Here is an 18,191-nt window from a genome sequence, read left to right on the forward strand (position 1 = left end):
CCTGAACGTGTACAATACAGTGCTTCCCAGTGAGAATGGTGTTTTTTTTTAGGCTCCAGGCTTGGCAGCATACAGCGCTGCTCTCATTGTTGTTACTGCCAGTTGTCTAAAGTTGCAGGTATAACAATATCCACTGGCAAGAATAACACTTTGTTTTATTGGTACACCTTTGCAAAGAAAAAAACGAGAGGTAACAAGTAACACCTCGCTCTGAAGGTGACAAAGGTGAACTTGGCAGAAAGAGTCAAACGTAAACACAGAGACACTGAAACTTACACTGTCTGATGCTTCCCATGCTCTAAAAATGGAGGACGTTTTAAATGTATATGTTAGAAATGTATGAGAAGCAGGTATTTTATAGCAAACCTAGGAAATGCATACAATACCTGTCATTTTAGGCAGGGCATGAAAAAATGCATATATGAAAATATGAAATAACAAGTTGTAAAAAACAAATATAAATATTTACTGTTATTTTACCTCTTTGTATGTTTACTGTATGTCTTTTGAATGTTCTCTGGACACTTTGACCAGTGAAGTATGCAATAATTATTTACAATTATGAAGATGCCACATCTGGTCCATAAAATATATTACAAATAATCACATATTGTAGAAGGGGAAAAACACAACCCACACGTAAGTGAATGAAAACACAAATATTAAAAAAAAAATACAAACTGATAAAAAAAATTCACATTCAAATAATTTAATCAGATGCATTAATTGATATAAGAGGAATTGTTAAGAAGGGCACTTGGGAACCACTGGCAGTTATATCCATTGTATTTACTAAAACATGAGGAGTAGAACCGTCATGTGTGCAATGCGGCAGAGGCAACGCCATGAAGGGGGAGGGGAAAGTCACTCACCAACACATCAATAGCACATCAGCAAATAATAAAAAGCTACTCCTTGTGATCCGGCTGGACTTTGCTTACCTTTGGTATTTTACTCTATGTCTCCACAAGAGAGAGGCTAGGACTAAATGTGGCCAAAGGTTTGACTCAAAGAACCTGATACAAACAAAAAAGCAGATTTTATACCTGAATTTATTCAAAGAAACCACACACCAATGTCTGTTGTTATGTGATTTATGTATGTAATATCACAATGAAAATCATTTTCCAGGTTTACCTTTGAAAATGAGATTTCCTGTGCGACACAACAACACAATGCACTGCTGCTTCACTAAAATTTTAGTTCTATGTGTGTATATGTTAGAGGGTCCTGACTTTACACTGTTGCTGGAGGTGGTCATGTGGTCCATGGACTCTAAGGCTGGTCCAGCAATGTTTTTCGCTTGTCTGGTTCGTGCTGTTCTTCCCACTGCAGACTCTCGCGACCATACTGTGATAAAGGCGCATACAGTAAGTGGAATTGTTTTAATTTGTATTCTACACTGTACAGTACGTGCTGCAATCTAAGGTTATTGCTCAGTTGCAGTGCTCAGATTATTCAGTAATGCTGAGAGAATATTGATTTAACAGATGCTGGTTTTAAATCATTTAGTTGGTTCGTGAGTGACCTTTCCTTGTGTAGGGAAATGTTGCTCCACACTGGAATCCGTTATTGGAGAATATTCTACATCTACACATTTTCCTCCATTTGAAAACCAAGCTTCATTACATTTGTTCTTAGTCTTTAGTGACAAATAGAATTCTACGCTAGTTATCTGACTAACTGAAGTTTACAGAGGGGACATTTACTCTTTTACTTATTTATAATATCTTATATCTTAGTAAAAATAAAATGAAATGCAAAAATATTTTCCAGCGACAAGTTCAGGTTTTAACAAAACTCATTGAAAGTCTGTTGTTTTCTGTTCAGGCTATGCAGTATCCCTACAAACTGACACATGATTACATACAACATGAGCACTGACACTTATAGCTAGCTCTTTCAAGCAACTTGTCACGTTTTTATGTTGCGACAACTGACCTACAGTACACAGACTGTAAGCTGCATGTAACACACCTTACACAACTTGGTATAGCCATGTGCTTGTTGGGAGCATCTTGTTTCAGGCTTGACAGCTGTTTGGTCACACACTGCAGTGCCTCACCAGGGCGTGCCTTTTGTCAAACTAGGTCCGAGCTGGTTCGGTGTTAAAATAGCCTGAATGCGTGTTTTCACACACACATACAGTACATACACCAGATATAACAGTGCGCCACATGTTTGGATGGGAGAAAGTGCGACTATTCATTTGTCATTATTTCGGTTTGCATAAAGAGAGCTATTCAGTGACAGAGGTATTGTGCTGTTATCTGGTAAATCATGTTCAACGTTATTAGTTACTGATGTAACATAATTATGTGTTGTTTCTTTCACCTGCAAATTTGAAATGGTGTCATCTCAGTATCTTTTTCCTCCTCCTTCCTCCTTATGTGAACACAGATGTATTATATTTTGAGTTAAGCACTTGGCTGCTCATTGATGCACCGCAGATATACTTTAGTATAAGCCTCTTGAGATTTATCATTTCAAAGTAGACAGATTTTGGCAGGTGTGTTCCTGTAATGCTTCAACGGACCTGTATTGTACTCTCCTTAACACTTGTTAGCATGTTAAAGAATTTTTATCATCAATATTTCTAGTGGGACATAACAAAGAACAAAAGAAGATCAATTAGGACTTGTGTGATAGGAGCCCTCTTTCATAATCATCTGAAAATCAGGCTGTGTCAAAGTGTAAAATAACACCACACTGCGCAAACAGCTTAATTTCCATTAATTATTTATTCCTACTAAGCCAACACCACCCAACAACAGATACCGGAACATGTCTCGCTCATGCAAATTTAATTTAAACACGAACAATGAGTTTGTTAGCTTTAGGAATTCTGAACTCACAGTAGGGTTGTTTTTTTTTTTTTTTTTTTTTTTTATATATATGTTTCCATTTGTTGTATTAGTTGTACTTACAACTTTAAATAACCTTTGTTGTGAAGTGATGCTTTATTAAACTGACTTGAATTCCAAACCCACCGTTTAGCAAGACAATATCTACGTTAAAAGTTTTCATTGCAGCAGGAAGATGATTATTTTATGGCACATCAAACTAAACAATGTTTTTTTAAAATCTGTATAACACAACGTTTAATGGACCGATATGTGCAATAAAAGGACAAGCATTTAGTGATGCAGTTACAAATCTGTTGTGTGTTTTGTCCAACTCATCAGCTCAGTTTCAGCGCTTCAACTCCACAGTGTACCACAGAAAAACCAGAAAGAGTGCTCCAGGACAACCTTTGACTTGCACTGTAGCTGTTGAATCACTGCATAATTAAATCTAAATAAAAGAAAGTATTGTACATGTATCTCTCTGGTGTGGCAACGTTTTGTGGCAAAGTGTTTATTTATCAAAGTAATCATCATAGATATTTCAATGTTCAACAGTTTTCTGCACATTAGTATTTTTCTATCGAATCAACATGGTACAGAAATACTGATTAAATCAATGATTGTATGTAGTGTTAAAAAACATTATATGGGATCCCCCTATCCCCCCACCCACTACTGTACTATGCATCATATTAGGGCAGCTGATGTCCATGTTTCAGCAAAACTTGGCAATTATTACCAAGTAACATACAGTAAATGTAGGGACTAGAGTGACAGGCCAGTGACCAATGATGATGGAGAAGAGAGTGTTGAATGATGGAGGGGGAGCGGGATGATAATGGAAGTAAGCCAGTCTTTTATCTAGGGGTGACAGGTAGTATGGTGAGTGAACCAAAACAGAGTGTTGCAGACATATTGTAGAGGTGTCCAGGTTCATTGGAGGTGAAAGTCAATATAAAATGGGTGAGGCTTAGGATGAACAGTTTTCTAGATTTGTCTTCTAGAAGACCAAAACATTCCAGAACATCTTGGGACAGTGACGTGTGGTAAAGCAAGCACACTGAACTTCCTGTTTTCCTGCCCACGGAAAACTTAAGTTACAGCATAAGCATTGTTTTAAGTATTGAAATTATGTAGTTTTGGAGAACAGCAGAGTTATGTTAACTCCTCAACTCAATGGTGTGGATGTCTGTTGAGAAAAGACGTACTGTACTATACAGTACGTTACCTAAATAGAGGGGAGGAAAGACTCAGTGCCATCTAAGAGGTGAGGTTTGCCCTCTGAGTAAATAGCATTGAAATCAAAAGGTAGTACTGTACTTTATTTATTTTGCTTGATTTGAGCAGGATGGTCCAGGCCTTAGTCCTTATAACCCTCTAGTTGTGGGAGACGGTCTGTGAGCTGGTCAGATAATTTGGGAAGTGTTTTTTGCACAGACTGCAGAGTGGGACCAAGCAAATAACAGCATGCTGTTCTCTCCTGACGTGCAGGGGTTTTGTATGTTAGATTCTTATTCGTTGTCAGTTTATTTGTTTTTTCACATTGACTTTTGCTGACCTGTTGGTGAAGTTCAGTATCACCACGGAATTTACGAGCTACTGCAGAGTGAAACTGATCAAATGCTTAAATCCATTCATGCACAAGCATGAATGGATTAATCAAGGAAGGGAGGCTGTAGTAGCTACTGTACAGGATAGGGGGCCAGGAAGACAGAGATAAAAATGATTGAACTGGCAAGGAAACATTAGCCATTACACATCTCCAAGTGGCCGTCAACAAACTAGCAGTGAGATTTGAGGAGGGAAATTAAGGATGGAGACGAAGGTTTTGCGGGAAGCCTTTGACTTGCAGACTTGGACAACTGACTTTGCGAAACTAACAAAATAGAAGATGTAAAAAAAAACTTAACATAAACATAGATGAGAAACCATGATCCTGTAAATTTTATCTATTAGATATATCAGTTTAAATTGACTGGGCAGCATTTTGGGTTTCCTAACAAACAGATTTCGCTCTATCTGGGTCAGTGGTGTTCTCTCACAGCAGCTTGTTTCATCTACCGCCTCTCCCTTGGGTTATGTTCCTTCCACATGCTTGCATATTTAAATATTTGGAGAGACATTTCCTGACATTTGTGGCTAATGTGTCCATTTCTGCGCCCTCATGTTGATGAATTCGTTTCACCTGACTCCTGCTCCTTGTTGTGGGTGAAGCTCTTCTTTCTGTTCGGCGATGTGAGTCGGGCGTCCAGGTGCAGAAGGTGGCGGTGGTGAGGAATGTCAGTGTTCATGTTTGCAGCCCCTGAGCAACTATTTAGGTGTTAATACAAGTCTCGCAAACCGTGTACACTGCGTTCCTTTAGCATGCCGGCATGGGGATTGTTTTAAGTGTGTGGTATTTCACATTTATAAATAATGAACAAGGTTTTTTTTATGCTGTTGACTCTCATTTGGTCCATGTTTTTTTATTATTTATGCTGTGTTTTTTATTTTTTGCTGCTGGGTGCATGTGTGATGCCAACGCTGCCTGTGCACCACAGCACATTTCTTCTTGCAGGAAGTTGAACTGAATTGAAATACGAGGCTTGTCATATGTTAATAAAATTGTCGCGCAAAGAACACGAATCATGACTGCGGTGCGTAAAGCGTAATAATAGTATGAATGGGATGTTTATTTCCATGAATGGCGAGGAAGAGCGGAGGCCTCTTAAGGAGGAATATCAATAGTGCATGAGGCTGAGAGCCTCTCAGTGATCACACACGGCTTTTACCACAGATGTTGATACACGGATATTCGGGGGTTTGAATTGGGAGTGATTCATCGAGAGAAACCAATGGCGACATTCATCTGAATTTGTCAGGAAGGAAGGATCGTGAGAACATTAACTGGTGTGATTCAGCCCAGAGCCGCGCACTCAGCAGCTGTGTTTTGATATCGGAGCGAGGCTGTGATCGTCTGCACAGCTCGGCTTCTTTACCTACAAGTTGGAAGGTTAGAGCTGGAGCTGTGAAGATGTTCCTGTTGTTCCATCACGCAGCCCTGCCAAGCTGGGGCCTTTGTGCGTTGGCAGCACGCCACCTGATGAACCACTGCCAGAGGAACTGTCTCGTGCCCCGCTCCGACGTTTGTAGCCGCGAACGTGGAGAATAATCCATTCTATTTGATAGCTTCCTGGCATGGATTCGAGTGGCTGTCACGGCAACTTAAGAACAGATTTTGCTGTCAAAACCGAAGCATTATGTATATCACCACCCATCTATTAAGGCACAAGCTCACCCGCGGGCCCTCACTGCTCTCTGGTAGCTGAGAATAGCTTTTCATTCGTGATCTTTGCTCGGCGTGTGTAACTTCAGCAGGAAAGTTTGCGAAACAAGCGTTCAAAGAGTAACTCGCTCTGTGCACTGCTCCTCCTGTATCAGTGATGCTGCTGATGGAAATAATCTTTGTTAGAAATGCAGATTGCATGTTTAACTTCTGCTGTAGCAAAACTGACTATACTGTATAGCTGGACACACAGATCCTGTATGTAAGTGTAGTGCATTAGTCCTTCTACCACAAAAGTGAACGTCAACAGGTCAGCCGTCATTGTTTCACAACATCTGCAACCTTTGCAATAAGTTCACAGCGTTCCTCTCCAGACTGCCCCCTCACCCAAGTCCACTCTTTGTAACAATGATACAGGTAATGACAATCACAGCAGCATTAATCTCAATAACAGTACGCTAATGAAAAGGCAGAGTGGGCTGCAAACAGCACATTTGTCAGTTCAGAAGCGCCGCGGAACCAACCAGAAGTGCAGACAGAGCTCCGCTGATAAAAGGTTGGCTCAGCAGTAATTACTCAAGGAAAAGTGTTAAATTATGCAATTCATCAGAAGATAATACGCAGGCGTTGGTGTTGTAACACAACCCAACACACCAACATCAACTTCTCACCGTCATGGGATCAATACAGCGCAGTTCAGTTCAGGTCTTTCCAAAACAGTGATCGCTTTGGCCACTGTGTGCAGACGTCTGCAGCTGTGCAGCCGAATGGGCACCTGCGTTCTGTGACGTCGCCGTGAGAAGCCTTCAGAGGTCCAGCGGTATTAATTAAAGCTAGAATAATCTTCTCACTGCAGCTCTGGCACTATGTGAGTCCCCTAAGGTGCCAGAGTATAGTGCTAGTAGCAATGTGATTACTGAGTTATAAGTTTGGTAGGTTTTAATTCTGAAATTCCAAATAATGTGCTTTGTCTTTTAGGAAGAGTAAAGTATCTTACGCTTAGTCCTGGATGCAGCGTTTCATTTTAACTTAATGAAACCAATAAATACACACTCCTCATTGTTTTGTCTGCTGTTTTGCATGTTTTCTTACTCATGTTTTATTGTCACTGTTGATTCTTGGGCTAATGTCTTTTGGTAAAACTGATTTTATGTTAATGTGTTCATTATCAAAGCGTTTGTGGGTGTTTGTCTTTGATGTACTTTTAATTCTGTGACTCTAGACCTATGCAGTGGTGTGTATACTGTAGAAATGCAGCAACTACAGTACCAAACAAAATGCCAACAGAAACACATACAGTATGTACAGTAACTGATGCACTGGACATGGTGAGAGGTACAGTACTGGGGCAACGTTGGGCAAAATCACAAATCCCTATGCATGATGCTTAGTTTAGATATTATGTGTACTTACATCACATTTTAGAGACGCAAAGACCAGTCTGGCTGGTGAGTACCGCAATCAGGAACAGCTCACAGCCCGGAGCCTGAGCTGACTGGCTGGTCAGTGTCCCGAGGACAACGGTCTTATCTCAGCCTGCCCTTTGGTAATTTACCTCAGGCTCTGTTGTCCGTAGCGTCTGAAATATGATATACTTCCTTTCCAAAGATAAAGTTTGGTCACTAAGTTGAAATATAATATTTGCTGCTGCCAGTTTGTCTGAAGGTAAAGCCTGATAACAGACAGTGTTACCAACATACAGTACTTTCTGTGTGGACTTTAGCAGTTTAGCAGGATCGTTCTCACATTTCAGTATAATTAGTTGATCTGTTTAAACAGACAGTGTGGTCTCTGGGTGTCAGGGTTCAATTCCCGAGGTTGCCGAGGTGCCTTTCTTTGTGGAGATTGTATGTTTTCCCTGTGTTTGCGTAGGTTATGCCTGGGTACCAGGCTTCCTTCCACACATCCAAAGACATGTACAGTAGTCAGGTTACCTGGAGACCTTAAACTGGCTGTACAGTAGATGTGGGTGATTGTCTGTAGATGTCTGTGATGGAACGACGATTTATTCAGAGTGAACCAGTTTGACACGTAAGATTGGCAATTAATGCTATCGATTTCCAAATTTTGTAAGGAATATTTTCATGAGCGTAAACAATATACAGTACAGGCTTTTTACAGAGCAATGCAAAATTGCAAGGGGAAAAAAAAGGGAAAAAAATTTGTCTAGTGAATGTGGAAGCTAAAATTGTAGAATAATTAATCTCAAACTGTTTATATACTCTATGTATATGGAAATAGACATTTGGAGCATCTATGTATTGCACCTCCTTATTATTTTACTGACAGAAGCTGCAGCTTTGAGACGCTGGCTGTATGATTAATTAAATCGGCCTATGGCGGGTTTAAAGTTCAGAACATTCGAACTTTCAGAACTGCAAACTCTGTGCAGCTCAACATAAACACACACAGAGTGGGAAAAATATAAATCTATAATAAAAAGGTTAATGCTATATCACATAGAGTCACATGCAAATACAACTGGCTGCATATTTTTGCACAGTTTTTGTAAGAAAGTAAGAAAGTGATTTTTTTGGGAAAGTAACAGCCGTATAGCTGTACATAATAAAAAAGGAACATTCCCTTCCATTCCCCTACTTATCTCCCTGCTACTAAGTCTTGTAGGATTTTCTTGGATTGGATTGTGGTTTACCTATATTCCGAAATACAGATTTAAAGCAAAAGCAGTGTATCTAAATGTAGTTCTGCCCTGTGAGGAAGCGAGCAGACAGGTAGGAGGACACTAGTGGATTTTTCCAAAATAATGCAATTTATTTAAGAAGCGAGGGCAAAATAAACAAAATACAGCAGAATAGCATAACCCAATTGGGCACTTAAAAGAAGTTAACAAATTAAACTGAGTAAGACCACCGGACCAAATGCTTACCAAAAAATAAAATGACCCTAAACACACAAACAGAGAAACATATATACTGACTGATCAGGCCAGTTACTGTAAACTCAACGAAAGACATCAAAACACAACAGAACAATCAGTACATCACTAACACTTATTACATAAATCTAAACAATCATATGCAAATGACAATTTAATAAAATAAAGAACAAAACCAATTGAACCAAAAACCTACTGTAACTCTTCTCGTAATGAACATGGCTCATGACCCACTTCCTGCATAAATTGGTGGACTTTCTTCGGGCACATTCTTTTATCTGGCCCCGTGATCATCCATAACCAGCCTGAAACGGTAACTAAAACATGTAATGAAACAAAAATAAATAAACACGTGTAACAGTACAAAAGAACCAATAGAACAAATGATCTGACAGAAATAAAGATGTTTTTAAACAGCCCGGTCTGCTTTTAAATATTGGCATTATTTTTGTAAAGTGACGATTGTGGCAGCGCATGCGGCTTTTAAGCCAGAGGGTTCATGAGCAGCCTGCTCAGCCACAGGTCAAATTCCTTTAGCTGCAGGACACCTGTGCATGCCTCCATTACAGGCACCTGGCTGTCGCTTGTAATAGGCCCAGTTAATATTACAGGTGGTTTTTGATATGATATAAGAGTGCACTAATAGTCAAAGTGCAGAATACATAGTCATGTAACATTATCACAACTGGCAATTCTGTGCAAACCGCGCGCAAGGTGACTGGAGTCGAACACACAAACTACAGTATGTCTGCATCCGAATTAGTATCTAAATGTAGGCAAAAATAAAATAATAGGTTTCTCAGGAATCATATTTATATTTTTGCAAATATAAAAGTAGAGTCTCTGAATTGGGATGGGTGAACCTCCTGCGTTTAATTTTGTCAGTCAAAATGTGTTATGTGTTCCTATATAATGCCTAAAATCCAGCGCCAACATACAGAGTCTGGTTTCCCTGCTTTAAAAGTATTGTTTTATTGGTGAGTCAATGGTCCTCAGATGTTTTAATGTTAAAAAGTGGTGATCTACAAAGACACAGGAAGCGGGGAGCAGCTAAGGCCAATATTACAATCTGGCGTAGAGTTCGGTGGTGTAGTTGTCAGTACTCTCAGCAAGAAGGTCCTGGGTTTGACTCCAGGGTCGCCTAGGTGCCTTTCTGATGGGTGGCTCGATTTCTGCCACAATGCAAAGACATGCAATACTATTGATTATTACTGATTGTCTAAGTTGCCTGTAGATGTGAATGGCTGTCCACGTGTACAGTATAAGTGGCGCTGTGATGGACTAGCGACGTGTCCAGGGTGAGACCCCCCCTCCCCTTTGCTCCATTCTAGGATGGGCTTGATCCTGCCTTGACCCTGTGAGGAATAAACAGATGCAAGTTACAAATACTTTGACATAGAAGAAGGTGGCTGCATTGTGATCTTGTCTTTCTAACTATCATTCTTAGTAAATGGTCCAGATTTTATATAGCGCATTTACTGTATGAACACTTTCAGGGTAACCAAAGTGTTTTACAGTACAGTAGCTCATTCACCCATGCACTCTCACACTGATGCCAGCAGCTGCCATGCAAGGTGCACGGCCAAAAGAGGATGACCTCCCTACCACCTGCGCTATTGCCACCCTAAATTCTTAATTGCAGCAGGGGGAACAACATGGTTTTATTGCCTTTAGACGCAACAACTGGTTTAGGTTTGACAGAAAATGCGGAGGGTTAGGTCGAGCACATGCTTGTAACACATGATGCATTATCACAACGTGTAGGTAGCACTTACTCTCTCCTACTCTCTGTTGTGAAGATAACTGAAGTTAACGTCCAATTCCAGCTTCTGATTAAGCACTTAGGGCAAAATTGCGCTGCTGTGTTATTAGTCGTGTCTTTGTGTCATGATAACAACAGTTATTTGTCCTCAGTGTATAGGCGAGCGATATCAGTGAGGTGTTCACTGTCAGGGCAGGAAATTATTTTACTTGACTCATTGTTTAGTTCTGCCGGGCTGTCAGTATAAGCACCACAGATGAACACTTCACACGATACGAGTCACCAACAGTCCAATAACTTACAGTAAATAATTCAGATGAATAACAGCTAATAAATGTAGCATGAGATGCATAACTGTCAGTGACACAAAATAGAAACAATAACCAATATCGTTTTTCCCAGAGACACAATGTCCAAGTAAAGAACGGGAACCTACTGTAATTGAGTTTATTTTCCTGTCAAAGACAGCAGCTACACACTGAAACAGTGTCTGGCCATACAGAAGTTTGCGATGGTTAGGATTCGCCTAGACATGAAGTGTAATTATATATTGAATCAAACTGTATCAGTGCTGTGTGACAGTTGTGCTGTCACCACGGTACATTGCAGAAGTTCACCTTAAACACAAAATAGAGTTTTAGGACAGGGAACAAAAAGCGTAAATTAGGGTCAAGATCAGCAATGTGATAATTTTACAGCAGATGTGTACAGTAACTGCAGCTCATCAGATACTATACAACACAATGTGTTTGACACAATTCCAAACTCCATGACTTTTTACAACATTGTGGCAAATAATAACGCTCCTGCATTTTGACTCTATACATCGACCTTCTGCTTCAAAGCGGTGCCTTGAAGTGAGTGTAATGATGATGTGTAATGACCTTAACACTCCTGTAAACTGCAGTAGTTTGTTGTAGGAGGTTCGTAATAACTGCCACATTTCAAGAGAGCATCTCTTAGTGAACACCTGCATGTCCAATGTCAATATCTGTATTTAGACACCTTGTTTCCAACTCTGGACTCTGGCAGGTAGTCAGTAATGCTAAAGTAACTGCAGTACTACTGTATATGTAAACCAAATCCTCACCAATTCCCATATTGAAACACAGACTCAACCACTAGCAGGTAATATAATATTCCCAGAGTTACTGTAGATATTCCACAGTCTTGCAATAATTATTGCCAGTGCTGAGTTTGAAAGGTACATTCCACCCATGTTTAATGCCCAATGGGAGAGCTGAACTTTTTCTTATCTTCCTGTTCCATTTTTTTAAACTTATTTTTCAATTGGAGGATGTCTAAGCCTCGGTTTTGCAACAGTATATGACACCCAGAGCCGGTGCCTGCAGCATGTCTGAGACACAGCCTTATAAACACATTACAATGCCTTAGATTTATCCCTTCAATACCAGAAGATTCACTCACGCATCTGCTGAGGTGAGAAGACACGTAGCTCGAGGTGTAAATACTCTCTCTAGAAAACTTCTGTCACTTCCCTGCAAAGATCTGTATATAGCAGCCCTGGCCAGGACTCAAACATTCATCCTATCTGAAAGATGTCAGCTTGCGAGCAGCCCACCATTAGTCACCAAGAGAGGAGGTGGATAAAACTTATCTTCAATGCACCATTAACCTTTAATGAACTGGTGGTACGTTTTCGAGACGGAGCTGTTGTGATACTTCCCTTCCCGGGAGGTCAATTTCCTCTCTCTGTGCTGTCCTTGTCAACAAGAATCCCGTCTGCCAGAGTTAGAGATCTGCTTTTGAATGAGAAAAAGGAAAAAATTCACCTGAGTTTACATTAAGTTATATTCAGAGCCGTGCAGCTGAACCTCACAGGGCCACTGATTTACAGTACATGCGGCCCAGCTCCGTGCCGGCTGTGTTATCGCTTCTCAGGCATTTCATCATGTCGTGACGGCCGATGTTAATGTTGATGAGGTATTATTTTGCACATAAAACACCCCCACACACGGACTTTATCAATGCTAATTATGTCCCCTTCATCCTGATGTCTCTGTCTCAGTGGGTCAGCTGTGCTGGTGGTGTCTTTGTTAAAGTGTTTTCCTGTTCAGTCCTTTTACGTATAGAACTCGCGGTGCTGCCAGTGACAGAGCTCTGGAAATTTTAAATCATCTGAATTGATTCCTGCTTGTTTTTGTTAATTAAAAGTTTATCCACTACACTACTACTACATACAGTAGTCACAAACAGGAAATAGTGCAAAGAAGGAAAATCAGTTAGAGGCTTCCTCTCTCTCTCTCTCTCTCTCTCTCTCTCTCTCTCTGTGCTTGTTCCATCAGGTTCTCCTCCTACTAATAATCCTCATTTGCTTCACCTGTTCTCTTCCTCATAAGTCTGCAGATATCCATCCTCCATCACATCGCTCTGAAGACATTTACCTTGCACTGGAACCTGGACCTGAACCTAGACCTGGACCTGGCTGGCCTATGGATTTGTCTGACACAAATTATGGCCTGTACCTCTTCTGACCTGGCTTTGTTTTTTGGATTTGCCTTTTGCAGTGTTGACTGGATTTGTTGCTCTTTTTCCTACTCTGGCAACAACGCAGGCAGTGTTTAAAATGCAGCGCTCCCCTCTTTTTACTGTATATATTCACTGGGTTTTGTTACTTGGAGACAAAGACTGTAGCTTTCACTTCTTCAGTTCTTCTCTTTCAGATAATGCCTCGTCCGCTGGGTGAAGTGAGCTGTTGTGGGCCTGTGTTCGGTGTGTTTTCACATTCACTCCTCTTAAGACGTTTCTGACAAACAAGCAGACTCATCGTACTGTACAAGCTCCTACCTCTCCACGTCCACTCTGCTGGTCAGGCAGCAGTTGCTAACTTTAGTTTCTGGTAAGTCCTCAAACACTGACTGTTGTTCATGTTCCTCCTCCTCCTCACTGCATCCTGATAACAGGTATTCTTTCTAGCAGTGCACAGTGAGTCAGCTTCGGGTTTTATCTTGCACGTTGTTCACTCCCTGCCTGCCGGTTGTAATTTTTCTTTCGTCTTCAGATCTTTGCCAAAAGCCTTGATTGTCCCATTTTATAACTAATGCAATTTGTCAATTGTCACTTTTTAAAACCCTGACACTATCTAAACTTTACAGAAAAGGTTTTAACAATTAGCAAACCTACACACATTATTTTGTTTATCGACTCCACTAACAGATCAAACAAGTGATCCAAACATGTTACATTAAACCACAGTGTGACGTCATAACGGTTTTCATGACGTATAAATATATTGAACCGTGATGGCTCAGGCGAGATCCAGAGACTGGACTTGGCCAACAATTTTGATACTGCCTAGGCCTCATTTGGGGGTTTAGTGTAGCTTTGTAAAAGGCAAACCTGAGAATCAGTGACAGTCATACTGAAGCACAACTTGACAAAACCTATAACTTTTTTCTTTAACAATTAAATAAATGGACAAGTTACATTTGTTATCTATAGGTCTCCTAAACTACATTAATAAATGTATTTTAATATTAAAACAAACAAACATATACAGTAAGATATAAGGTTGGCCACAATATAAATGTATTACTATTATTAATATATTATTAAAAATTCATTTAAATTTTGAACTAGTAGTTTGAACTTCTGCTTTGTATAGTGTAGGTACAGTATTTTATTTTTATATACAGCATAAAGAATATACTGAGTGTGCGTGTAATGTTGCTGCAGCATCAGGTAAGGCACAGTGCTTTTTTTGTCTATGCCAGCCCCCTCAGTACCCACAGCACACTAGTTAAGCCGAGGCTGATTCCAGGCTCGGTGAATGAGCACATACAGAGGTGAGACTCATATCTCCATTCTGACAGGCTCAACACACCCCCGTCTCCCTGGTCTCAACACCAATCATCCCTGATGGCACACACCTCGCCTCTGTCCTCATGTACTCAGACGCCACACACACACACACACTGCTCCCTGAGACCTGGCACTCAGCTTTTTATTTAAATGCGATAAATATTTAATTTGTGAACGGGCTGTGAAAGATCACATGAGAACGCACAAAGGACCCTCAGTTGAATATGCAACGCTCCAATAAATATTTCAGTACTCCATTTCCGCTACCCCCCGGTCGACTCACCAGGAACCTGAGCTGATCCTGGCAGAAATTAAATATGTTTTCTTTGCAATATTTATTCTTTAAAACAGCCCGTTCCTTGCTGATTTGCAGATTTCAGGAGGTTAGAGTGACAGGGCTTGATCTGGTGTCCAATTAAAGATGCTAACATAGTATAGCTTTCCACATCTCTAATGTGGGTTAGTAGCACAGGAATGATAACATAATAATAATATCCTCCCATATACTGTATGTGATACCCTGCCGCTGTCTTTCTGCAGCCATTAACAAAGTCAGACCATAAACTGTTCCTCTCTGCTTCGTGCTCATATACAACACCTACAGTATATAACACTACTGCCTCTAATTAATTTATGTTTTCCAAAGTCTGGGCTTGGTTTCATAATAAACTCTCTGGAGACTCTGATGCTAATTCTAAAGACTTTCCTTCTTTAATATGACATTTTCATGTTTATTTCTCAACAGTGAAAAAAACATCCAGTAAACTATAATTTTGCCACTCTATGTAATTGATATATATTTTGGACTATAAAAAAGAAGGAAGGAAACATAACATTTTCAAAGACAATCCTCACCTGCACAATTACGCTCCACATATTAGATAAAAGAACAAGCAATCTCACAGCAGTGTTCATTTTACCGTGGTGAACAGTCCCGTGTCACTCTGGTGTGGAGCTCTTCCTCATATGAGTGAAAATTCATCAATAAAGCAATTGTTTAAGCTCCCAGTAGGTTCAAACGCAAGCTGTAAAATTTATGAGCAGCAGTACAAACAGACAGTGGATGGATCGAAGCTGGTCCCGGAGGCAGCCGGAAGAGAGTCCTTAGCAATAACAACACAATCAATCACACCCTGCACACGTCACATCCAACCCCAGGCTCCCCGGTAGTGCATTCAAAACATATTCCCACGTTCACAAGATTGCAGCTCTGTCATCACATCTTACCGTGGGAGCATCTGGTTTTATTGCTCGTGTGAGGCAATGTGCAGCTCAGCGCTCTTCATGCGCTAATATCCATCCGTCTGCGGACAGTGCGAGGCCTGTGGGTTCTGTCTGAGAACCGTTCTTGTTATAGAATTATATTTGATGTGCAGAAGATTCAGGGCTCATTTTGAATTTTCAAAATAAATGTCTGTTTGTGTTGGAAAATACAATTCACAATGTGCTTCCATAGTTATAAAACACTGGTTTGTCAATCCTAGAGGAAATGTAGGATTCACCACACACTAAAATCCCAGGTCTAACCCATAAAATTAGGAACTACTGTACGGTAGCTTTCAAACACAATTAAAGTCATTAATGTTTTTTTTTCACACTACGAATTACATATTTAGTATATGTATCAGTGGTTTACTGCACATTAAACTTCTCCCACTTTTTTATACTCATCACAAGAGAATCCACCGATATTCTGTTTCAGCAAACGCCAATTATCACCTCAAACTGAATCTAATCATTTTTTCTTATGTCCGACATCTCTCAACGCTTTGTAAACCCGTCCCTGTAGTCAGTGTTCATGCTTGCAGAGACACATGGAGGGCAGATTAGCCTGTGGCATGCCCACAGCATCAGCCAAGAATATGCTCATTATTCTTGCAGCACAACAGGGAGGGTGGCCCGCGTTAGATCGGCACGTCTGGAAAACAATCCCAACCCGAAGAACCAGGCCTAGATCGCCCTCTGATCTATGTGCAAGTATTTAGAGTTGAAGCCAAACCAAAAGCATTTAGATGCTAGGGAGGATAAATGTGATTCTTGTTTTTTCCTGAAGCTAAATCTCTCCCATCGACATGTTCATGGTGGTTGCATGCTGTTTCATATTGTCGGGGAAGATTTGTTTTAACATTTAAATATGATTTCCTCAGCGGGCGTATTTGCCCGTGTTCCTGCCCAGAATGAGTCACAAGTGTGACACAAAACGTATTTCTGCTGTGGGATTTTTCAAATATCACACCCACTCCAAACTCCAAATAAACGTTTCAGATCCTCGACACTTCTGATCAGATGGTGATATCTCACAATGCAGCTTTGTCAGTGTTGCCGCTGCCCTCGTTGCGAGATATTCATCTTGCAATAAAACAGGCCTCTGTGGTGCGTTTGCCATTTTTAACGGATAGGAATCACATCCCCCTCATCAACTGGGTTTAGAGCGCACGTTATGAAACAATCTTTTTTTATAAGAGCAGCTTGTGAGATGAATATCTTATTGGATGATCACGATGGGATTTATTGTAAAACATGATATCTGTACTGTTTAGGTTTGAGAGAAAAATAATTATGTTTCCTTTGTGCATTTCAACCAGGTGAAGAGGAAGAACTTGATTAGCGCACGTTAACTCAGCACACAGTGCTTTGGACTTTGGTGATGCTGTACCTGACCTACAGTAGCAACCTGATCTTGCTGTTAATAAGTAAAACACCTTAATTAACAATAATACACCTTTAATATCAGTGTTGATGTTTGGGAAGATGAATGTGCAATAGGTGAATAAGTGTGTGTTTTATTAACATTCAGACCACAAACTTTCTCTTAGCAAAGAATTATGCATTACCCAGCACCAGACTCAATTCAAACCCTGGCCTCTGCTGTTGACATATCCATTATCCATTAAGAATCATCTTTGTTTCCCGTTCATGAGGGCGGTTTTCTTTGTGACGTAGAGGGAGAGAGTGGATTTGGATCACATCAAGCCCTCCTGGTGCTGGGGTTGCTGGCATAGGGTCACTTAACCATCATGATGGGTGCATACTCTGCCAGAGTTATACATGCAAGTAGCTGTTGGCTGGACAGTCTGTACAGTGGGCAGATGCTATGGTGGAGTGAGTCAAACCCATTTGGTACATTCTTGTCCTGTTTATTTTATTCTCAGAAAAATTATTTTTTGGATTAGCTGCATGTTTTAGTTATGTTGAAATCTAAGCCTATATATGAATCTAAGCCTTTATGTGTCCAAAATGTCTGATGAGTGGTGAATTTGCCTCCCATTTAAAGGAAGATTAATCGGTTTTATATATACTACAGTATCTTGATTATCTTTATAGTTTATTTGAAAGTAAAGTTTGTTGGAGGTGACTGCAATTCTGTGGTGAGTGTTTTGTATTTAACCTACTATGAGTGGACTATATTTTATAGAAATCTCGAACCATAACTAGTTATTGAAATTTAAAATGTACTGCTTGTAAAGATATGATTTTGTTGTGTGTGTTTTTGTTAACCATTTATTATACTTACTCTGTCTTATTTCATTGCTTCATGTTCAGTTTACCTTCCTTTTCCTGTTTTTCTAGTATTTGTCAGTGTATATGTGTCCTACACAG

The 18,191-nt window shown here is 40.2% G+C and overlaps 1 long non-coding RNA gene across 1 annotated transcript; it reads right to left on the reverse strand.

The window, feature by feature from the left end:
* Positions 1-8,101: 8,101 nt before the first annotated feature.
* LOC129604170 (uncharacterized) lies at positions 8,102-15,713 on the reverse strand. Its single transcript, XR_008694843.1, has 2 exons — positions 15,447-15,713; positions 8,102-10,362 (listed from the first exon to the last, which is right to left on the reverse strand). It is a non-coding gene; the product is annotated as an uncharacterized LOC129604170 (long non-coding RNA).
* Positions 15,714-18,191: the final 2,478 nt, after the last annotated feature.

Source organism: Betta splendens, chromosome 5 (assembly GCF_900634795.4).
Source record: "Betta splendens chromosome 5, fBetSpl5.4, whole genome shotgun sequence".
Taxonomy (NCBI): domain Eukaryota; kingdom Metazoa; phylum Chordata; class Actinopteri; order Anabantiformes; family Osphronemidae; genus Betta; species Betta splendens.